Consider the following 22,290-nt stretch of genomic DNA (forward strand, 5'->3'; position numbering starts at 1 on the left):
CTGATGAAAATTGCTTGCTGCAGAGCCCATGATGTAATAGGCCCTAAATAAATATTTACTGAGTCTGAATGTCTCAGACTTACCTAAATGTCCATGAAATTTATGATCTATGCCCTGTAACTTTAACTTTTCTCTGAGAATATTTAATGTATCAATCTTACCATCAAATCTGGGTTTACTGTTTATTTATTTTTCAATATTTTAATTTTAAGTTATCTCTGCACCCAGTGTGGGTCCCAAACTCAGAACCCCGAGATCGAGAGTCGTGTACTCCTCCAACTGAGCCAGCCAGGTGCCCCTGAATTTATAAAAAGTAAATATGTTTTATAGAAAATTTCAAACACATACAAAAATACAATAATATAATGAACCTCCACTTACCTTTTCTATATATAACTTCAACAATTCTCAACTCATAGTCCATGATATTATGTCAGTATGCCTATCTACTTCCCCTCCTGGTCCATAATTTTTGGAGTAAATCTCTCAATCAGATTCGTTCAGTCATATATTTCAGTGTGTATCTTGAAAAGGAAATGAACTCTTTTTAAAAACAACCATAATACCATTACTGTACAAAAAAAATCAATATTCCTGAAGATTGCATATTCAGTTAGTATTCAAATTTCCAGTTGTCTCATAATGTCTTTTTTTTTTAAAAAGATTCACTTATTTATTTTAAAGAGTGAAAGAAAGTGAGTTCATGAGTGGGAGAGGGGCAGAGGGAGAGACTCCCTGCTGAGCATGGAGCCCCAGGGACTCCGGGCTCCACCTCAGGACCAGATCCAAGCTGAAACCAAGAGTCGGACTGTCTTTTTTTTTTTTTTTTTAAGTTTGTTTGAATAGGATCTAATAAGGTCCAACATTGCAGTTAGTTGGTATGTGTTTTATCTCTCTTTTGATCTATTTGCTCCTCCTCTATATTTATTTCGTTGCAATTTATTTGTGGAAGAAACCAAGTCATTTGTCCTATGGAGTTTCCCATAGCTTGGATTTGTGGATTGTATCTCCATGGAATTGTTGAACATGTTCACATGTTTCTGTTTTCCATATTTCATGTAAACTGGAAGTTGAATCTACAGTCTGATTCAGGTTTAATTTTTTGACAAGACTACTTCGGAAGTGCTGCATATCCATCCCCCACCCCCCTCCTGGAATCAGGTTGTCTCTTTGCAATGTTCGCAGCTACTGTTGATCACTGCCTAGATCCATTGATTCTTTAGGGATTATACAATGGTTTCCAAACTGGATTTTAATTACCTAGAGGGCCTGTTTCTCATGATGCCTCTCCCAGGGCTGGGCATAAAACAGACTTCAAAAAGAATTAGTACTAATTAATGAATTCTTGCCCCTCTTCAGCATTCTTGCTCACTGGTTGGTCATTAAGAAATAGCCTTCCCTGGGGTGCCTGGCTGGCTCAGTTGCAAGAAGATGGGACTTCTAATCTCAGGGTTGTGAGTTTGAGCCCCACATTGGGTGTAGAGATTACTTAAATAAATACATCTTTTTTTTTTTTAAGATTTTATTTTTTTATTCATGAGAGCCAGAGCAAGAGAAGCAGAGACATAGGGAGAGGGAGAAGCAGGCTCCCTGCGGAGACCCCAATGCAGGACTCGATACAGGACCCCGGGATTATGATCTGAGCCAAAGGCAGATGTCCAACCACTGAACCACCTGGACGCCTCTGAAAATAAATACATCTTTAAAAAAATGAAAGAAAGAAGTAACCCTCCCTGGGAGAAGAAAATTAAGTTGTCTCACTGACTCAGAGGCCCCACCATGGACTCTGTGCTCTCTCTGATTTTCCTTCAACCTTCAGTTGTTCAGAGGGCACTTGGTGTGTGGCATGATGGGAGGGGCACCAAGGGGGTGTTAGGAAGCTGGCGGGGGGGCTCCTCTGAGATCTGCCTGAAGTGCAGTGTGGTGATCTGAGGCTGTGAGCTGTTAGCCTTTCTCAGGGGCCTCCGCCCAGCTGCCAGCATTTACCTGGTATCTGTCTCAACACCAACAGGAAGGCAGTGTTAAGGACAGAACAGTCCCCCCAGAGAGGGCTGGCCTTACTTCGCACACCTAGGGAAGGGTTTAACTCAGATGGAAGATACTTCTTTTTTTAAAACGTTTAAGTAATCTCTATACCCAACGTGGGGTCCTAACTCATGAGTCCAAGATCAGCTCCAGTGCTCTAATGATTGAGCCAGCCAGGTGCCCCCAAACAGAAGATACTTCTATGTTTTGGGTGAAAACAAATCATTTAGAAGTTGTCTGCATATCAGGGTTCTTCATTTTATCCTTTTCCTCCCATTCGTAAGTAACTGCATTATAACTTACTGGGGCAGTGCTTGGGTTTAGAAGTTGCACAGAGATGGATTCTGGTCCAGATCCTGCTGCTTGCTATGTCTGGACAAATCCCTTTGCTTCTCTGAGCCTCACCTCCCAGGTGAGAATAACAAGTCTCCATGTTAGTGGTATGGCAAGGGTTAACTAAAGTAAGGAGATATGACACCTAGAATATTATAAGAAATCAAGAAGATTAGTTGATGGTGTTTCAGTTATCTGTCTTCTAGAATGAGTCCCTGTGCATTCATGTATATGTGGGTAGAAGTGGAATCTGGAGAGATTTGCAACCTCCTGGCTGCTTTGAGTCTCAGGCCAGTCCGCCCTCCACTCCCTAGTGAAGGAAAGAGTGGCTCCTTGACTTCCCTGATGTCTCTCCTGGCAGGCATCTATCGTGCGGAACATCTAGTCAGGGGCATGGTTGTTGTCAACGTTATGTTGTGAGTGAAGAAGGCAGCTTTGAGCCTTCATTAGAATCAAAGGCACCCAGGGTCTCAGAGGTGGAAGGAGCCCTGTGGGTTATCAAGGGCAACATGTCTGGCAAAGCAGTCATCCCTTCTAGAACATCCTGCCAAGTAGCTACCATCCTAGACTTGTATATTTTCAGTGATGGCAAGCTGATTGCCTCACACTCAGCTCATACCACTGTTGGCCTCTTCTCCAATTCAACAGCAAGACCTTTCTTCATTTTATCTGGAATCTGCCTCACTTTTATTTTTATCTGCCAATCCTGGGTGCTCTTTCCATGATACCATGCTGCTATGGAAGGGGGTGACTTGGGTGAGGGAGTAATACGGAGATGGTCTCTGCTCTTGGTGGCACTGTGTTCTTGAGAGAGCCCCCTGAAAGCAGACATACCCAGCCTGTGGCCCTGCCTTTGTGTGGATAAGGGTGGAGACCTTATCAGGAATGGAGTGTCATTCTTTAATAAGCAGTGCCAGATGTAGGTGAATTGGTGAGACATGAAGGGGACTGGTGTGGGAACTGCCTTAAACTTAAGAGCTATGATTTGGAGCCTGGTGTGGAGTGTTAACCTTTACACATGCCCCCTCCACCCAGCAGCTCTCTCAAATGTCCTTTGTTATGCTGAGTGAATGGTGCTCACCCCTGCATTATTTAGTGCCATTCATCCTTGCACTCTCCCATTCCTACAGCCTGCAGGAAAAGACACTGCAGCATGTGGGCTGCGTGTCAATGCCGGGCAGTTTGTCAGCCTCAGAAAGCTGCCAGTGAGCTGAGAGCCCATGACACCAGCCAGTGATGCAGAGCCTGTGTGCTTTGGGCTCCTCCATCACTGGGATAGGCCCTCCCACGATGGTGACACAAAAATCAGGAAAGAATCTTTGTTTCATTTGGTTGGTGTGTACCAGACCCCACTGGCTAATGATCGTTGGCCCTCACCATCCAGATCCCTGATTCCACATGTGATGGGACCAGATGCCATGCATTGACCAGGGGTGGATGTTGACATCCAGGCTGCCATTTCCTTGTTGGTTGACTCTTTTCAAAGTAATACAGTAAAAATTCTGGTATTCCTTGGAAGGGATTATATAGCAGAATGTTTGTTCTAAAAGTAGAACAATAAATTAGGCATCTCTGTGGGAGGAGGAGGTCCTGTTGGACAGCCTGCTTTGAATGACCGGATAACTCTGGGAATGTGTTCTACCAGAGTAGGGACAATCTGCCAGGCATTGCTCTCCTTTATCTTTGGGGTGCAAGGACCTATGGCCTCAGCCCTCCTTCGGCTTCCCTAATATTTGTCAAAACATGCTGTGGGTCAGGAGACTGAGTGAAGTCATGGGAGGTCATCACTGCAGCAGACGAGAGGCGTATTCACTCTAGCTGATCCTGCATGGTTTAAGGCTGCTTTTCAAGCAAGTTGGGGGAATTGGAGAGGTTGAATTTAGGCTCTTACATCTTTACCCCACTAAAAAAATTATTTTAAAAAAATAAATTTTTTTAAAGTATTTATTTATTCATGAGCAACACAGAAAGAGGCAGAGACCGAGGCAGAGGGAGAAGCAGGCTCCCTGTGGGGGAACCTGGGACCATGACCTGAGCTGAAGGCAGATGCTCAACCACTGAGCCACCCAGGCATTCCTCCTCCCCGGAAAATTTAAAAGCATGAAGAAATATAGAGAGACAGAAAAATATTCATTATCCTACTACCCAGAAGTCACTACTTATATGCATTTTGGCATATTTCCTTCTTGTATTGTTAATGCATTTCTCTTTGCAGAACTTATACTGTAAATACAATTTTGTGCCCTGTTTTTTTTCCTTCACTTAACATATAACCAGCATTTTTAATTAAAACACAGCTTATAAGTATCATTTTACAGTGACTACATAATGTTCCATCTTATGGATATATTATAATTTACTATTCCCTTTATGTTGAACATTTAGATTGTTTCTGGGGTTTTTTGTCCTTGCTGTTATAATTAACTCAGCAATAAAAATGGTAGGGCTTAAATCTTTGCGTTTTAGGTTATTATTTTTAAAATAATATTATGGACGAGGGTTTTTTTTTTGTTGTTGTATTTATTTTTAAATTTTTATTTATTTTTTTGTCTGAGTAAGTAAGCTCTATGCCCAGTGTGGGGCTCGAACTCACAACCCTGAGATCAAGAGTCACATGCTCAACTAACTGAGCCAGCCTGGCACCCCTAGATTATTTACTTGTAATAAATTCCTTTAAAGAGAATTAGCATGTCAAAGGGTGTGCTCATTTTTAAGATTCTTACTCCAAGAAATTTGTACTGCTTTTTATTTGATCCGTGTTTATTGGGACCCAGCCTAACCTGGTCTGAGTTGGGATGGAAGGACAGGTATGTGGAGTGGGGGTGGGGAAGGCTACCTCAAGATGTTTTTTTTTTTAGGCCATGTTCTCAAGGTGTTGAACATTAACTGAGGGGAAGCAAATGGGGAGGATGTGGAGACACTGACCTAGAAATCCAGGCAGAGGGAACAGAATGTGCAAATGCCCCAGAGCTGCTAATGAGCATAGGCCTGGAGGAGCTGAGGCCAGAGGACAGGGAGGGTGCCCTGTGATGGGCTGGTGAGGAAGGCAGGGCAGGAATCAGCAAGGCCTGGTGACAGACTGCAAACTTTACCCGAACAGCAGCAGGAAACCATAAAGCGGCTGGGCTTTAAGCAGGCTGGTGACATGACAGGGTTTGTACTCTAGAAAGGTCACTCTGGCTGCTATGTAGAGGCAGAAAGGGATTCCGGGAGACCAGTTAGGCCTGCTGCATGAGAGGGACTTCTCAGAATTTGCTAAAGTGGCAGGGAAAGGACATTTCGTCTAAATTTCCCTTTCTTTAATTCCTACCAAGGTTGGATACTTCTATGTTGATTTGCTGGCTGCTCTTCATCATTTTTGACCTAAGGCACTTGGAGTTTTAGGGCACCATCATTGCACACTTTGAGATGGTGTGGTCAGACACAGGATTCAGTTTTGCATGGGAGCCCTTGCAGATCCAGCAAGGGAAGGCCATGCCCTCTGTCCCTGGGACCAGGATTGTGGCTTCCAAGGCTCTCTCCAGTGCTCCCAAAGCAGGCACCGTGACAGGGGCATTGGAAGGCACAGTGCAGGAAGCCTGGGTCTATTGACTAGAAAGAGGTCACTGTTCTGCCATCAGATGTGGAGGAAGAGACCCAGAATGCAGCAAACTCCATTTAAATCAGGGCGTCCTCTGTCACTGGGGTAGCTTTGTTTCAGAAGAACCCAGCCATGGCTGTTTATTGCCAGCAGGCCATAAGCATTCGTTTGAGTGGAAAAGATGAGTAGAGAATAGAGCCTTAGGTGTGAAGTTTACCTCCCCAGATCCGACTCACAGTTCTGCTGCCTCCCCAAAGTGAACAGCATCCAACTTGCAGATCTTGCCTATTAATATATTTATTAGCTTGCTCGTTTGATAGCCACAGGCTTCCTGAGGAAATTGCAGGCAGGGGTTTGCGAAGAACATACCCTGATTGGAAAAACTTTTCTTACTAGCTGGATGCTTGCCATGCTGTGGGGTCTTGAGCCTTTTGGTTCCTCCCAGAGGGTGGCCGGCTTTGTATGCAGCGTGCGTGGCACCTCAAGTTCCACCCTAATTGCTATGTGCAGGATAGCTGAGTGCAGCACGGCAGCTGAGTAATGACCCTGCATTTCTCTTTGCAGTTTCTCGATTAGGAAGTCACAGGCACCTTGATCCCGTATTTCATTCTGGAGTATTTTCCCCTGTTAAATCAGAACAGTTGTGGATTGTTAAAACGCTACCATTAAAGCCAGCGGCCCTGTCATGATGTCCTACACACATGGTCATGCCCTTGCTTTGGCTAAAGTCCTTATTTGCCATTTAATTTTACACAAAGACCGGAGAGGATAGATATGGCATAGAGTTAGATGAGCTGACCCACCAAAGGCCTTCCAGAAGTTATTTTATGATTCTTGGTGACTGTATGGGTTGACACATTTTTTTTAAATCATAAATCTGGGGATGCCTGGGTGGCTCAGTGATTGAGCGTCTGCCTTCAGCTCAAGGTGTGATCTGAGAGCTCTGGGTTCGAGTCTCACATTGGGCTCCCTACGAGGAGCCTGCTTCTCCCTCTGCCTGTGTCTCTGCCTCTCTCTTTCTCTGTGTCTCTCATGAATAAATAAATAAAATCTTTTTTAAAAAATAAATAAAATAAAAATCATAAATCTGGGGGCACCTGTGTGGCTCAGTTTGGTGTCTGCTCAGGTCATGATCCCACGTTGGGCTACCTGATCAGCAGGGAAGTCTACCTCTACCTCTTCCTCTCCATCTGCCTCTCCCCTCGCTCATGCTCTCTCTCAAATAAATAAATAAATAAAGTCTTTTAAAAAGTCATAAATCTGGTTATGAAAAAATAAATGTCTGTAGAAATTTTTGGAAAGTTACTATCCCACCCCCACAAAGTGCCAAACGGAATAAAAACGTAATTACTCTCACCAATAAGGTGTTCCCTGCTCTTACCAATTAGAACTAGCTTTCAGGCTTTTCTTCTTTTGCATAGCTGTATACTTTTTTTTTTTTTTTTTTTAAGATTTATTTATTTACTTGAGAGTTGAGCAAGGGAGAGTGCATGAGTGGCAGAGGGAGAGGGAAAGAATCTTAAGCCAACTCTGTGCTAAGCACGGAGCTCAATGTGGTGCTCAATCCTATATCATGACCTGGGCCAAAATCAAGAATCTGACACTTAACCCACTGAGCCACCCAGACGCCCCTGGATTTGATTTTTACGACAAGCACCACACCCTAGTGCTGTATGCTGAGCAAAGCCAAACTTGAGATGTGGCTGTAGCAAATGAGATTAGGTTTCTCTGGGTGACTTTTTGGGGGAGGAAAAAGGATGAGTGGTTGTTTGTTTGACACTGGGACAATGGGAAACAGGGGGTCAAAGGGACGTGGACCTATGTATTATAATCATGGTAGACACCACTCATTTCCTATCTAACACCCATGCCTAACTTCTTTACTGACAGAAGCTTGATTTTGTTTGGGGTGGCAGTGTGCCTAGCTAAAACATTCTCTTAGCCAGTCTCCCTGACAGCTAAGAATGGCCAGAGTTCTGGCCTATGAGGTAGAGGCAGAAGCTCCTAGGGAGAGTGCTCCTTCAAAGATAAAATGGCAAAGCCCTTGGCCCTTGTGTCTTCTGCCTCTGTCTCACATTTATAAGCGTGGAAGCCCCAGGCCAGGGATGCAGAGCAAGAAAACAAAAAGATCCCAGGTCTTTCGTGTAATCCTCGAGTGGCTGCTCCAGCTCTGTACTGCCTGCTTCTAGATTTCTTCTTGTTCCATGAGAAAAATAACCCCCCATCTGTTTAAGCGACTGTTAGTTTTTTTAATTGCTTGCAGCTGAATGCAATCATAACTGATAAGGTAATGTTTTAATATTTTACAAGGGGGAAATGTATTTACATATTGTGTAATTAAAAATGAAAAATAATTTAAATCCCCACAGATTTCTGGGCCCCACATCAGACGCACCGAAACAGAATCTTTGGGGATGGGACTCACGTATCTGTATTTTTAGCAAACTCTCCAAGTGATTCTGATGTACAATACAATGTGAGAATCATTTCTGCATTCATTAATACTGTTATCCCCATTTTATATGTGAGAGCACTGAAGCCCAAAAAGGTTAAACAACTTATCCTAATTTTTTTTTTTTTTTTTAAGATTTATTTATTTGAGAGAGCAAGAATGAGCGGGAGGGGCTGAGGGAGGGAGAGAGAATCTTGACATTCTGATCACAGAGCCTGATGCAGGGCTGGTTCCCAAGACCCTAAGATCATGACCTGAGCTGAAACCAAGAGTCTGCTTTGATTGTGTCACCCAGGTGCCCCATCCCACTATATTTTTTAAAGATTTTATTTATTTGAGAGAGAGCGTGAGAGAGACAGAGCACAAGCAGGGTGTAGAGGCAGAGGGAAGGGGGAGAAGCTCCTCCCTCTCAGCAGGGACCCTGATCCCAGGACCTGGGATGATGACCTGAGCCAAAGGCAGATGCTTAACTGAGCCACCCAGACGCCCCCATCCCAATATTTTTTTAAAAGATATTATTTATTTATTCATGAGAGATAGAGAGAAGCAGAGACACAGGCAGAGGGAGAAGCAGGCTCCTTGAAGGAAGCCTGATGTGGGCCTCAATCCTGGGGCCCCGGGATCACACTCTGAGCTGAACGCAGATACTCAACTGCTGAGCCATCCAGGTGTCCCAGTGATCCCAGTATTTTTATTTTTTTTTAATTTTATTTATTTATGATAGTCATACAGAGAGAAAGAGAGAGGCAGAGACACAGGTAGAGGAAGAAGCAGGCTCCATGCGCCGGGAGCCTGATGTGGGATTCGATCCCGGGTCTCCAGGATCGCGCCCTGGGCCAAAGGCAGGCGCCAAACCGCTGCGCCACCCAGGGATCCCGATCCCAGTATTTTTAAGTAAACTTTACATACAGGTCTGTCTGGTTCCGAAGTGTGCCCCCTGCCCTTCCACCCTTGCCCGCTCCAGGGAGGCCTGGTTTTGCCCCCACAGCAGAGCCACACTGCTTCTGAAAGGAACTTCCAAAATAGAAAATTCAGAGTCGGGATCCCTGGGTGGCGCGCGGTTTAGCGCCTGCCTTTGGCCCGGGGCGCGATCCTGGAGACCCGGGATCGAATCCCACGTCGGGCTCCCGGTGCATGGAGCCTGCTTCTCCCTCTGCCTGTGTCTCTGCCTCTCTCTCTCTCTGTGTGACTATCATAAATAAATACAAAAAAAAAAAAAAAAAAAGAAAGAAAATTCAGAGTCGTTTTTGACACAGTTCTATACTGTTTGCTGTCAAGAGACAGCATTACTGCAGTGTATATAACCCCAGGATGTCTGGTTTCTGGCATGTTTGTTAAGAAGTGGACCCACATGTTCTTGGTCTTATCTTCTGCTTTGGAAACAAAATTCTTAGAATTCGCTTTTTCCATAGACTTTCTAGGGTTAAGTCACTTAGGAATTACTAGAACATCTCACCCATGAAAGGTAATTATGGTTGTTTTATGAGTGTGGAAGACATATAGCTTATAAGTGCTAGAGTAGTCTCCTGTGAGTTATTAGAACTCACAGTATTCATGTTATACCAAATTAGCCATCAAGGGCTGATAGATTTTATCTCTAGTTCATCAAGGCATTGGTCAGCGCTATACATTCATAACAATTAAATACACAGCAGCTTTCCTCAAATAGGATCTTTGGATAAGGCGGCCACTTCAGGTTGTAATAATGGGATTTGCATGGGTATTTGGAGACCTGTATGATAAGAATGACTTTCTGATGGAGAAGAGGGTTTTCGCTGTGGGCATTAGGAGGTCAGAGTGCTTGAGACCCTCACGGGTCTGGCAGCATTGCGTGGATAAGGTGTGTCCTAGGAGTTAGGAGCTTTGTGTTTGTTTGGACCTGAGTCTGGCGCCAGTCCACTGCGTATCAGGATCTCTGATGTAATTCTAAACAGACTTCCAAAAAAACAGTTATTGAGGTCCTTTTATGTGGAAGACATTTGGGGAGATGCTTCTCTATGTTGCCTTCAAGGATCTCCTCTCCTAATGCTGGAAAGAAGACAGAAACCCGAGTCTCTACAAAAGCAGCCATGGCCACCCCTCCTCATCCTGAGGGCTGCTGTGTGCCAGGTCCTATGCAGGCCTTTATAGGTGTTCATTTAGTTCATACAAAGCTTTGTCAGCTGTAGGTGTCAGTATTTCCGTTCTATAGACTTGGAAACTGAGGCTCAGAGAGGGCTAGTTACTTGCGCACAGTCACAGCCAATAAATAGCGTCAGATTTGAGTTCAGATCAACCTGACTCCACAAAGACCCTGCCCTCCAAGCCCACACCTTTGTGTCTCCTCCTATGGTGCTCCACCCTGCTGTGGTAGCAGGGTGGGGAAAGTGTGATAGGAGATGTAGTTGATGGAGAGAATGGGGGAAATCTTTGCACAAGAGGCAGGATCTAAAGAGTTTAGGGTAAGAGCGCTTGGCTGGCTCAATCAATAGAGCATGCGACTCTTGATCTCATGGTTCTGAGTCCAAGCCCCATATTGGGCACCGAGCCTATTTAGAAAAAAACAAACACAAGAGTTTAGGGTGAGTAAAAGTAAGAAGAATGTTGGATGTGTTCTGGGAATGAGAAGCCTATTGGATTGAAATGGATAGTTCCTTGTGGGGATGGGAGGAGATGAAGCTGGGAAAGTCACAGATTATGAAGGGTACTCAGCACCAGACTTAAGTTATCGGAAGAACATTTTGTATTTTATTTTATTTTTTATTTTATTTTTTTTAAAACCAGAACGTTTATTTTGACTAATCGTTGAAATCCTTAAGATGAACTGGATGCTGCAACAGCTGTCCTCTTGGACTTAGGTGGTGTTCCTTCGCGGAATCCATGCCTGAATCTGCGGTATACAATTTTTAGGTGCCTCATTCTATCGGTCCCAGTGGTATTCCGTCTTTTAGCCTTGACACTCCAGTTATACTTTCTCTTCCGCTTGGCAGGGTAGCCACACTTGCCGCAGGTGGACTTCTGAAGGTGGTAGGCCTTAGAGCCACAGCGGTGGCACAACGTGTACGTCTTATTGCGACGCTTTCCGAACGATGACATCCCCTTTGTCATCTTGTTTCCGCGGCAGACCCCCACATTTTGTATTTTATGTAAAACTGTTGTTGAAGACAATTGGTATTCTGCTCTTCATTATTCCTTCATATAAGGATGACTGCAATAATTTCATCTCAGAACTTAGTATCAGCAAAAACAGTTACCATCTTCCCTAGTGGAATGTCTGCTAGTCTGCCTTTAATTAGAGCAAAGACTGTGGAACTATTTGACTTTCCCTTTTTGCCTAGGCTACCAGGAAGCCGAGCCCTGATTTACTGTCTAATTGCCTCATTTCTCCAGTGCTTGGTAAAAAATTCATTTTTTTATTCCAAGTGATTTCTAATCTTTTATTTTTTTGCCCTGGGTATAAATTATTATTAAAAATTACCTTAAATTCCTTTTGGAAGTAGGCAGGATATATTCTTTAAATATATTTTAATACTGGGATCCCTGGGTGGCTCAGTGGTTCAGCACCTGCCTTTGGCCCAGGGCGTGATCCTGGAGACCTGGGATCCAGTTGTACGTCGGGCTCCCTGCATGGAGCCTGCTTCTCCCTCTGCCTGTGTCTCTGCCTCTCTCCCTATGTCTATCATGAATAAATAAATAAAATCTTAAAAAAAAATAAATATAAATATATATATTTTTTAATACTAAGTAAGAAGAAAGCAAATTGACTCATTGCATTGTCATAAGAGCTGGAACAGGACACTGAGCGATGAAAACTTTTGTGGCATATTGATGAGCTGCTGCTGGGAAGGATTAAGGTTAGGGATAGCGGATATAATTAGTCCCTGGGAACCCTAGGAGCCCAGAGGGGCCTCAGAGTGTCAAGAGGGGCCTGCCAGGTATATGTCTGCTATGGCAGCTCTCCCCAGCCCTCCTGGCCCTTGCCAAGTTTGAAGTCATATGCCTGGACCACCTTTTCTTGCATGTTCACAGCAGTCTCATGACTGCTGGCCTGGTCATTCCCCAGACCACCTGGGCCAATTTTTTTGGCTGGAATTAGAATGAATTAGAGTTGTGTGTTGGCAATTCTCTGTACCCCACTTTCTGGAGCATTTAAGAAACCCTCAGTAAAATGACACTGAACAATGAGTAAGAGTATCAGCACCCCAGTCCAATAAAAAGAGGCTGTCTCATGGTCCACAGGCCTTGAGGATGTCAGGCTGTGCAGTCTCATTTCTGAAGATCCAGCGTGGAGGGTCTTAGCTATATGTCACCTTACTCTGTGTGCCCAGGCATGGGCTCTGGGTATCTCTCCTGGTGTTCTTCATGAAGCCACAGGGCCCTCCCAGACAGCTGCTCACTCCATCCAGCTTTCTAAAGGCCCCTCACACATCATAGCCACCTTGCTGTTGTGGAAATTCATGTGGTAGTTAGCTTTCTAAAGCATTCTTATTAACAGCAGCTGCTAAAGCTCCTGAGACACTCTAAGCATCCGACCTGGTCCAGCCCGTTGTGCAGAATTGTGTATGTGTGTGCACTTTTTCTGGAAAGGTCTTACCGGATTCTCAGAGGGAATATATTCTTCCTCTAACTTTTTATCCAAAAAGAGTCAAGAACCACTGCTATGAAAAATGACCTTCTATGGATTTCTTCCCAATGTTTTTGAATATCCACATCAAACTATTTCCTCCAGAGCCTTCTGCTCAAAGCAGCTCTGAGCAGAAGGGATGGAGAAATACTCCGACTGGGTGGGAGCCAGCCCTGGAAGTTCGTGGGGCTGGCCAGGCAACCGCCTGTGGAGCCCTTTCAACTCAAGTGCCATCTCCAGCCCGGGTGGGCAGTTCTCATCCTCCCAGCCTGGGGCTGCTGAGTGGGCCACGGCTTTTATGTTTCCCGGCTGTGCTCTTGCTCTTGCCCTTTGCTGCTGTGCCAGCTACCGAGAGCAGCCACGTAGTAGTCCCCTTTCAAATGGCCGAGGAAAGGCCTGTTCTCCCAAGCTGTACTTGGGGAGTCTCTCCGGACTTGGTATTAGGAACCACACCAATGAGACTCCTGGCGGCCTTGCAAAACAAAATGAGGCTTTTCTCTGTAGTCCAGCGAGGCTCCAGACCGGAAGTCACTTGATTTTGTTTTGCCTCCCCTCTCTCCACAAGCCCACAATTGCAGAAGCACTTTGTGAATCAGAAATGGAAGCTTTGTTCTCTGGTAGTCATTGAGGAATGCCTTTCCTGAAGGGGTTGTTGGGGGTATGAATAGCTCTGTAGAAAAACAAAACAAAGCCTAAGACACAGAGGGCAGTGATAGATATTCTATCGCGATGGACAAGCACTTATTGACTACCTACTGTGTGCTGTTAGAATTCCAGGTCTATTGGGGAAGGCAGGTCCAGAAGGAGTCACTACATGGTGATAGGGGCTGGAGGAGAGTCAGCAAGCGAGGACCGCAGGTCCCAGAAGAGCACAATTAATTCAGCTGGTGTGCGTGCATGCGTGTGTGTGTGTGTGTGTGTGTGTGTGTGTGTGTGTGTGTGTATGTCGGGGCCTGGGAGAGAGGAGGCAGGGAAACTGGAAGTTAAAGAAAGGAGGGAGCCTCCTGTGTTCTCTTTGGACCCTTTCCATTATGCGAGCACGCATTTTACCTTGTGGTGATTAGTATGCACATAATACGTTATGCTGCCTTGTTTTTCACTTAGCATTCCTATACCGATTTCCACTTAGCGACTAGGCCAAAGTATTTATCATCTTAAAAAGCCATGTAGCATTTTTGCCTTATTGATATACCCTCGTTGCTCAGCCATCCTCTCATTTGTTGGGAGTAACAGAGTTTTTCCGCAATTAGGCAACTTTGCAGAATCAGCTCTCCCCTCCCTCCCCCTTACTTATTTCCTTAGGGGGGTATTGCTGGGTCAAAATTATGAATGGTTTTATGCCTTTCCTACTGAATATTTTTTCTTTCTATTATAGAAGAGTTCCACCATGTACAAAAAGAGACCGTTAGGATGATTTGCATGTATTTATCAGCAAATTTCAACAATTACCAACCCACGGATGTTTCAGGTCATCCATACCGGCCTCCCCCCATCCCATCTCCTTTCCTGGATTATCTTGCGGTGAACCCCGGACATCATATAATTTCACCTATAAATGCCTACATGTGTATTCCTAAAGGATAAGGCATCTTTTAAAAGTATCACCACAGGGATCCCTGGGTGGCGCAGTGGTTTAGCGCCTGCCTTTGGCCCAGGGCGCGATCCTGGAGACCTGGGATCGAATCCCACGTCGGGCTCCCGGTGCATGGAGCCTGCTTCTCCCTCTGCCTGTGTCTCTGCCTCTCTCTCTCCCTCTCTCTGTGACTATCATAAATAAATAAATAAATAAAATAAATAAATAAAAGTATCACCACAGTTTCATTATCACATCTAGAAAAATTAACCAAAATTCTTAATATCGTAAAATATCTAGTCATCAACTGAAAATTTAGGATTCCCACCGTTATTTGGCCATTCTCAAGAGGCCAAATAGTGGTTTGCACCAGTGTGCACTCTAGGAAGGTTTCACTTGCCCTGACATTCCGAGGTTGGAATTTCTTCAGGGAAAAGGGTGCTGTGCTTGCAGGTCCTGGCCTCAGAGAGGGAGGGAGATAGTGAGGCCTCTTTCCAGGGCCTCTGGGACTTGTGTGGTGTGATTTGTGCTGCATGGGGTGGTGGGTACTATGCACCCATTGCTCAGGCTTTCTTGAGTAAATGTGACTGCCACTATGTCCTTATACCACCTTGCCTTGGTGTGATGTGTGGGGAAAGTCAGGTTCATTTCTCCCTTTGGACCCCCCTCTATTGAAGAATGAAGTGCCATCATGCTGTGTCTTCAGTGCTGAGGAAGCCAGATAGATACTATGTTTCTTTTTCTATAATAAAAATTCCAAGATGCTAGGAAAATGCTCATTCCCTGCTGGATTCCCCACATGATCATCTTATTTGCATGTTTCCCTTGGCAAGCTTTGTTTGGTATTATTCAAGGTGACCCAGTTAGAACCACTGTTTAAAGTCACGTCATTAATAAGTTATACAACCTGTGTGTGATAAGTCTCTTAGCTCTGAATATTGTACAAGTAGGAATACATGCTGTGTCTGGTCTCTTCTTCATATTTAAATATGGTTACATTTAAATGTAATCTCCCTGTTTGTTCTCACTGTTGATATTCCTGATTTTTGTATGTTGATGGATAGGAGCAATTTCCCAGATGATTCAGAACCCTGTTGTATTTGTCTTTGGAATGCTAATCACATGTATATACTATGTCTGCATTCCCCCCCCGCCCCCCCCACTGCCCCATGCCAGCCCAGATTGGCTATTGGTTTGCTCCTTCTTGACTAGCTGGGGCCCCTACCAGGTGGTGAAAAAGCAAATCATGAGTAACCCACTGGAGGGTGAGGGGAGTTCATATTAATAGGGAGGCCTGGTCAGGATGAAAATGTCTTTTGGAAGATCCTGGGGTAAGAGGGCTTTTATTCACAGGGAAAATAGTCTTTAGAGTCAATAAAAAAGGCCAGCCTTATGCCTGGTGCCTGGCTCTTTCTGATGGAAGAATTCAAATAGCTGGATTTTAGTTTTGGTTACGAGTTTGCCATTTTATTTCTTAGTCTGTTGCAATACGATATCCTTATTATCTGTGTATAAAACAGTAACAAAAAAATAAAAATAAAAAAAATAAAACAGTAACAACAGAAAAAATTTTTAAAGATTTGCCTCTATGCCAAATGCCTCAACTGAACACTGATTATTTTCATTTTTTTTCTGTTTCTCTTCCAGGCATTATCTGTGTGCATCCTTTAAAAAAAAAAAACAATTTTGTGTCTTGGTTTCTTTATGCCTCACAATATGTTTCTATATTAATAATGGCTGTGTAATATTCATTTGAGTTGATAAACATACCATAATTTACTTAGCCATCATTTTGCCATATCATATTTGAGAAGTTTTGTGAACTTTAAATAATACTATATTGAACGTGCTCCTGTGTGTAGCTTTTCCCTCTTTTTCAGCAGCTTTTGTGAGATATAATTTGCATACCGTGCAATTCACCCATTTAAAGTGTACAAATCAATGGTGTTTAGTGTATTTGCAGAGTTGTGCAGCCATCACTACTACCAATTTTAGAACATTTTCATCATCCCATACCCATTAGTGATCACGTCTCATCTCCCTCGACCTTAAGCAACTGCTGATCTACTTCCTGTCTGTATAGATTTGCCTCTTTTGGACATTTTGTATAGATGGAATCATACAACCGGTGGTCTTTTTTCCCATTAAAAATATTGTGATAAAATATATATAGCATAAAATTTACTATTTTAACCATTTTCAAGTGTATACTTCAGAGATGCTAAGTACATTCATATCATTGTACAGATGCTTCCACCATCCATGTCCTGAACTTTCTCATCTTGGCAAACTGAAACCCTGTCCCCATTCAACACTAACTCCCCATTCCACTCCCTGCTGGCGACCACCCCTGTTTTCTGTCTCTATGAATTTGACAACTCTAGATATCTTGCATAAGTGAAGTCATACAGTATTTGTCCTCCTGTGTTTGGCTTCTTTCACTTGGCATAGTGGTTTCAAAGTTCATCTGTGTTGGAGAACATATCAGAATTTCATTCTTTGGTATTGCCAAATACTATTACATCGTATGGATGTACCATACCACATTGAGTGATATCCACCGTTTGGGTGGTTCCAACTATTTGGCTGCTAGAATAACCCTGCTATGAATGTTCATGTGCAAGTTTTTGTGTTAATTATAATTTTCATGTCTCTTGGGTATGTATATCTATGAGGGGAATTGCTGGGCTGTGTAGCTGTTTTCTTTGAAATGTTTCTTTAAGCAGCAGGGTCCTAAAGAGATTATTAGGTCAAAGGTAAGAACCTTTACAGCATATCCTTTGATATCTGTGGCCCAAGTTGTTTCTACAAAGAGGTCTTAGATGTATGCTACCTTCAATAATGTGATGTTCTGGTTTCACATCAGCCTTCCCAGCAGTGGGTATTATTCTTTTAAAAATGTGTTAATTTTTTAGTAAGAATTTAACTTTACTGTTTTACCATGGTTATTTTTTTTAGTAGTTGCTCTTCCTCCTAAGATGAGGCCTCCGGATGGGAAAATCAGCTAATAGTTGAGCCTTACTCTGATGGGTTGCTTTTGACTGCTCCCCACAAATGCCTTTGAATACTACAAATGCTATGATGGTGGCCAGGAGAGTGTTTCTCTTTACCTAGTTCTGAAGGACAGCTCTTTGCAGGAGTTAGTCAAAGCACTCAGGCTTTACTGAGCACAGCAGGTGTGAGCCTGGGGGAACTTTGGGGAGTCTTTCTCCTGGCTTGGAATTTTGTAATCGCTCTTTGAGGCAGCTTTTTAGCTTGGCTCAGGGTGATGCCTGTGGTCTCTGGCTGGTCTCCTAGGCTGATTGGTGCCTTGCCAACAGAATGCAACCCTTTCATGGTCCCTCTGGGAGGGACTTAGGGTGGCCTCCTCACTGTCTGCCTGAAGGCTGCTGTAAAAGCCTGGGAGACAGTGACACTCCCTCTTTCTGCCCTCCCCAAGGTCTAGTCCACTTAAGGCACGTGTTAAAAACTAAACTGTAGTTTATATTTTCACACGCTCACTGTGTGCCAGGTCCCCTATCTCATGTTTTACATCATTTGTTCCTTTAATCTTTGTGACCATCCTGTTGAGGAGGAACAGCTGTTTGGCCCATTTCATGGATGACTAAGGTATAGTTCACAGAGTTTAAGGAACTTGCCCCCAATCAAATAAGCCAGGACTGACCCCTAGAACATCAAATTCATGACCATGCCCTTGACCAGAGGCTGTCCTGTTCTCCCTTCTCCACGGAGCAGGTCTGGTGCCTTGGCCCTGCTTCCTGCCTGTAGTCTCTCCGCTCCAGTACAGCCCCCACGCTGTTATCAGAGTGATCTGTGTCAAACGCAAATATTCTTGTCTCTTCTGTTGAAAAGCCCTGTCCATTGCCTCCTGCAGAAAGCCCAGGCTCCTTACAGAAAATGAAAGGGCTCTCCCAGCTGGTCTCCTCTCCCTGCTTCCCTTCACCACATCCCAGCCTTTTCCATCATGGCCTTGGCAGGCCGTCCCATCTCTGCACTGCCCACTGGTGCTGCGAGGATCCCTTCTCCTCCTCCAAAACTCTGCTTTCATTTTGCTGGGTCTTTTCCCTAGCCTTCACAGAGCCTTCCTCCCCCTTCTCTAGCATGATTAGCTATTCCTCCATCATCTTGCCCATCAGTCTTTCTCCTCGCCCCCCCTCCCCTCCATTAAAACACTCATCACATCATATTGTGTACTGGCTGCTTGTTTTCAGGTCTCCTGCCTGGTGAGCTCCTTAAAGGCAGGGGCTCCATCTTGCTTATTTTTCTGTCCCACTGTACCACAGCCTCTGGCACAGAGAGGCCTCTCAATTATTTGACTTAAACTGGGGAAGCCTTTGGATGGCCTTGTACATTCCCACTCCCCAAGGACTGGCATGCAATCTCTCCTGAGTATGTACATCTCTGTAATCAGGAGTAGCTAGAGCAAGGGCCCGGGCCTGGGCAGCACATGGTGAAATTTGCACATATGCCTCTGCTCGTACAGTGCACATGGGCAAGATGAACAGCCCCCTTAGAGGCAGTCTGGGGAAGAAGAGATTGGCAACGTATCAGCTCTGCTTTAAGGTAGCTCTAACCTGAGCAGCAGCTCCCTGGGGCCCTTTTATCTGCCCAGTGGATTGGCCCACCTGCCTGGCTGGTAGAGAGCAGCCAGCTGGGCTGGCCAGGCCGGACCCACTGCCACACCCTCCTCCTGGCCTGGGCCTGGCCCCTGCAGAAACCTCTTATCCCCCAGCTGCCCAGTGCCATCCCAGCCCTAAATCCATGTCTTCCCCCCAGCTCCTCTCTTGCACACTCATTTACTCCACACGGAAAATATTCCAGTAAGTACAAAGAAGAGAATACATCACACCAGTGGCTCTGCTTCTAGAGAACACACCCCAAATGCATTTTAAATCTGTGGATCACTCTCAAGGGAATTCCAGTTAAAAAAGAACTTGGATCAGCAGCCCCGGGCCTGTGTGGCTAACAAGCTTCTATTTTCTCTGTTGCTTGGCTGGCCTGAAGGACTCCTTTGTTTGGGGAGTGGGAGGATGTGGTGTCCTAATTAGGCCAGGGTGTGGAATTGTGGCTCATACAGAGCTGCCCTTTGGAATTGAGCTTTCCAGACAGGAGAGTAAGTGCGTGATTTGGTGAATCTGTTGGTCTTTAAAGAAAACAGAAGACTAAAAAGAGGGTCAACTAAAGGCAGTGTGGTATTCTAAGCTGGATCGTGGATAAGAAGGGGCGTGAGTGGAGAAACTGGAGAAATCCGAGTCAAGGCTGGAGTTTAGTTCACAGTTCTGCACCAATGGTAATTTTTTTAGTTTTGACAAATGAACAGTGGTTATGTAAGATGTGAACGTGAGCAGAAACCTAGAGAAGGGCACCCTTTGTATGATCTTTGCAACTTTTCAGTACATCTAAAATTATGCCGGTATTGAAAGTTTATTAATAAGAGAAGAAGGGCAGCCCCAGTGGCTCAGCGATTTGGCGCTGCCTTCAGCCCAGGATGTGATCCTGGAGACCAGGGATCGAGTCCCATGTCAGGCTCCCTGCATGGAGCCTGCTTCTCCCTCTGCCTGTGTTTCTGCCTCTCTCTCTCTCTCTCTCATTAATAAATAAATTTAAAAATCTTAAAAAAAGAAAAGAAAAGAAGAACAAGGGAGAAAGCCGATCCAGCAACTAATTTGACTTGACCTTTTGTCAGCACTGTGTTTTAGCCTTCTGACCCCAGATCTTTCAGCCCTGTCTATAGAGTCAGAGGGGTCAGCATCCAGGAACTCTGGACCTGGCTGCTCTTGAGGCCAGGGTCTTCCTTGCCACACCATCCTCTTTTGGGGGATGGGTCTAAGTCCAAGTCTAGGTCTTCCAGGAAGATGGGGGTCATGTGGTTGGCAGTGCTTTTATCTGCCAGCTGTGTACTGCTGGGCCAGTCACCAATCTCAGCTTCATATTCTTCACCTATTAGAATGGGGATAACCTGCCAGGAAGGGGAAGGGAGGGTTATAGAAGGTAATGTAAGGGACCTGACCCAAACAGAAGGTTGTGCTTGGCAGAGTTCAGTTTCCATTCTCCCTTCTGCTTCTCCATTTTTTGAAAAATTAATTAATTAATTAATTGTGAAAGAAAGGGGAGCTAGTTCCTTGAAGACTTGAGATCAGTTGTTCAATGCTAGCTTTGAGGGCAAGAAGCTGTCAGTGGGAAGCTAGCTGCAACATTGTGCCCCCTATGCATCCCCTACCCCCCATACCCCATCTCCAGAGGTCCAGGAAATGTGACATCTATTTTGAGCAATTCATGGGGAATCTTCTAACACCTCTTGGAGTTTTAACATTTGGATTCCTCAGGAAATTGTGCTGTGGCTGTTTCTTTACCTTGCAGATGGGCCAAGCTGTTTGGGGGCTTCCTTCTGGAACGGGAGCCCTTTGTGGCTTCTGGACATGGAGCTCTCTCCAGGCTTAGGAACCTGGACTCAGAAAGGCTGGAGATATTTTACACCATCCTAGGGCCCTGGAATGGCTGGGCACAGCCTGTGGATAGCTGTGCCACCTGTAGGTGGCAGTGGTGATACAGGAATGCTGAAGGAAGGGAAAGCCAGGGGAGCCTTGGCAGACTCTTTCACAGGAGCTGTAGTCATAATAAAAGTAACAGCGATTATCATGGCCTGTGGAGGAATGTAACTCTGTATTAGAGGCTCTGTCAAGTGCTTTGTTGTGTGTGGTTTAGTTTAGTCTCACAACAACTGTGTGAGGAAAGGGCTGTTATTATGATCACATTTTACAGACGACAGAAGGGCTTGGACAGGTCAAATTACTGCCCTGGGGTCACATGGTAATTGGCAGAAGTAGGACTCCCCAAAGTCTGAGTTTAGACCCTGTTCATACTCTCCACCATGATGTCCTCTCCTTCTGCTTCTGCGTCCAAAGGGAGAACACAGGGACAGCAGGGAACCTAGACTGCCTGATGCCTATCACCCAGGGGCCTATGAAGGGTTACCATCATCATCTTATTTCTAATAGACCCTCATCAGCATAAGATTGGACCCTCCTGAGGAACTGAAGATGTTCTGCTTTCATGCAGCTTTAGGTTTAAATATGGAGCCAAGAATATACTCAGGGCTCATTAAGCCAATAAGATTAGAAGGAACTTTTTTTTTTTTTTTTTGAGTTTCATTTACACCTTAAGTCACCTTTATACCCAGTATGGGACTTGAACTCATGACCCCAAGATCAAGAGTTGCATGCTTCTCCGACTGAGCCAGCTAGGCACCCCTGGAAGAAACTCCTAGAATAGCATTAGAATGATCTTGAAAGCTCAATCCTTGCATAGATCATGCCTTCAAGTTCTGGAAAACTTATCACGGAGCATCAATTGGAGATGGTATAGAAGGAGTCTCTGGAGAGGATATTGGATTGGAGCTAAGCATGGGCAGGTTGACTGGTGTGAGGCTTTCCAACCAGGGAAGTCTAAGGTGATTTCCTTGGAGCTGGAAGCAGAGATACAAGGCCCCCTGGCTTTCTGAGTCCTCTCAATCCTGATATAGTTCCTCCTTTCACACACCCCTCCCCCCAGCAGATAACCTACTTTCTGTGCAGTGAGGACTCAAATGAGTCTTCTCTTTAGCTATGTTTGCTCTTAACAGTGTATGATCAGATTTTGTAAAAGTGTATGTTAGCTCAAGGATGCCTGCTTTCACCACTTCTCTTCAACATAGTACTGGAAGTTCTAGCCAGAGCAATTAGAGA

General features: G+C 44.7%; 1 protein-coding gene and 1 pseudogene across 9 annotated transcripts in view; one reads left to right on the forward strand and one right to left on the reverse strand.

Annotated features, from left to right (window-relative positions):
* Window positions 1-22,290, forward strand: part of TOM1L2 (target of myb1 like 2 membrane trafficking protein) — a 118,846-nt gene that overhangs the window by 29,551 nt on the left and 67,005 nt on the right. The gene's annotated exons all lie outside the window — the stretch shown is intronic.
* Window positions 11,144-11,477, reverse strand: LOC112924963 (large ribosomal subunit protein eL37 pseudogene; annotated as a pseudogene).

The sequence above is a fragment of the Vulpes vulpes genome, chromosome 12 (genome assembly GCF_048418805.1).
Source record: "Vulpes vulpes isolate BD-2025 chromosome 12, VulVul3, whole genome shotgun sequence".
Classification (NCBI taxonomy): domain Eukaryota; kingdom Metazoa; phylum Chordata; class Mammalia; order Carnivora; family Canidae; genus Vulpes; species Vulpes vulpes.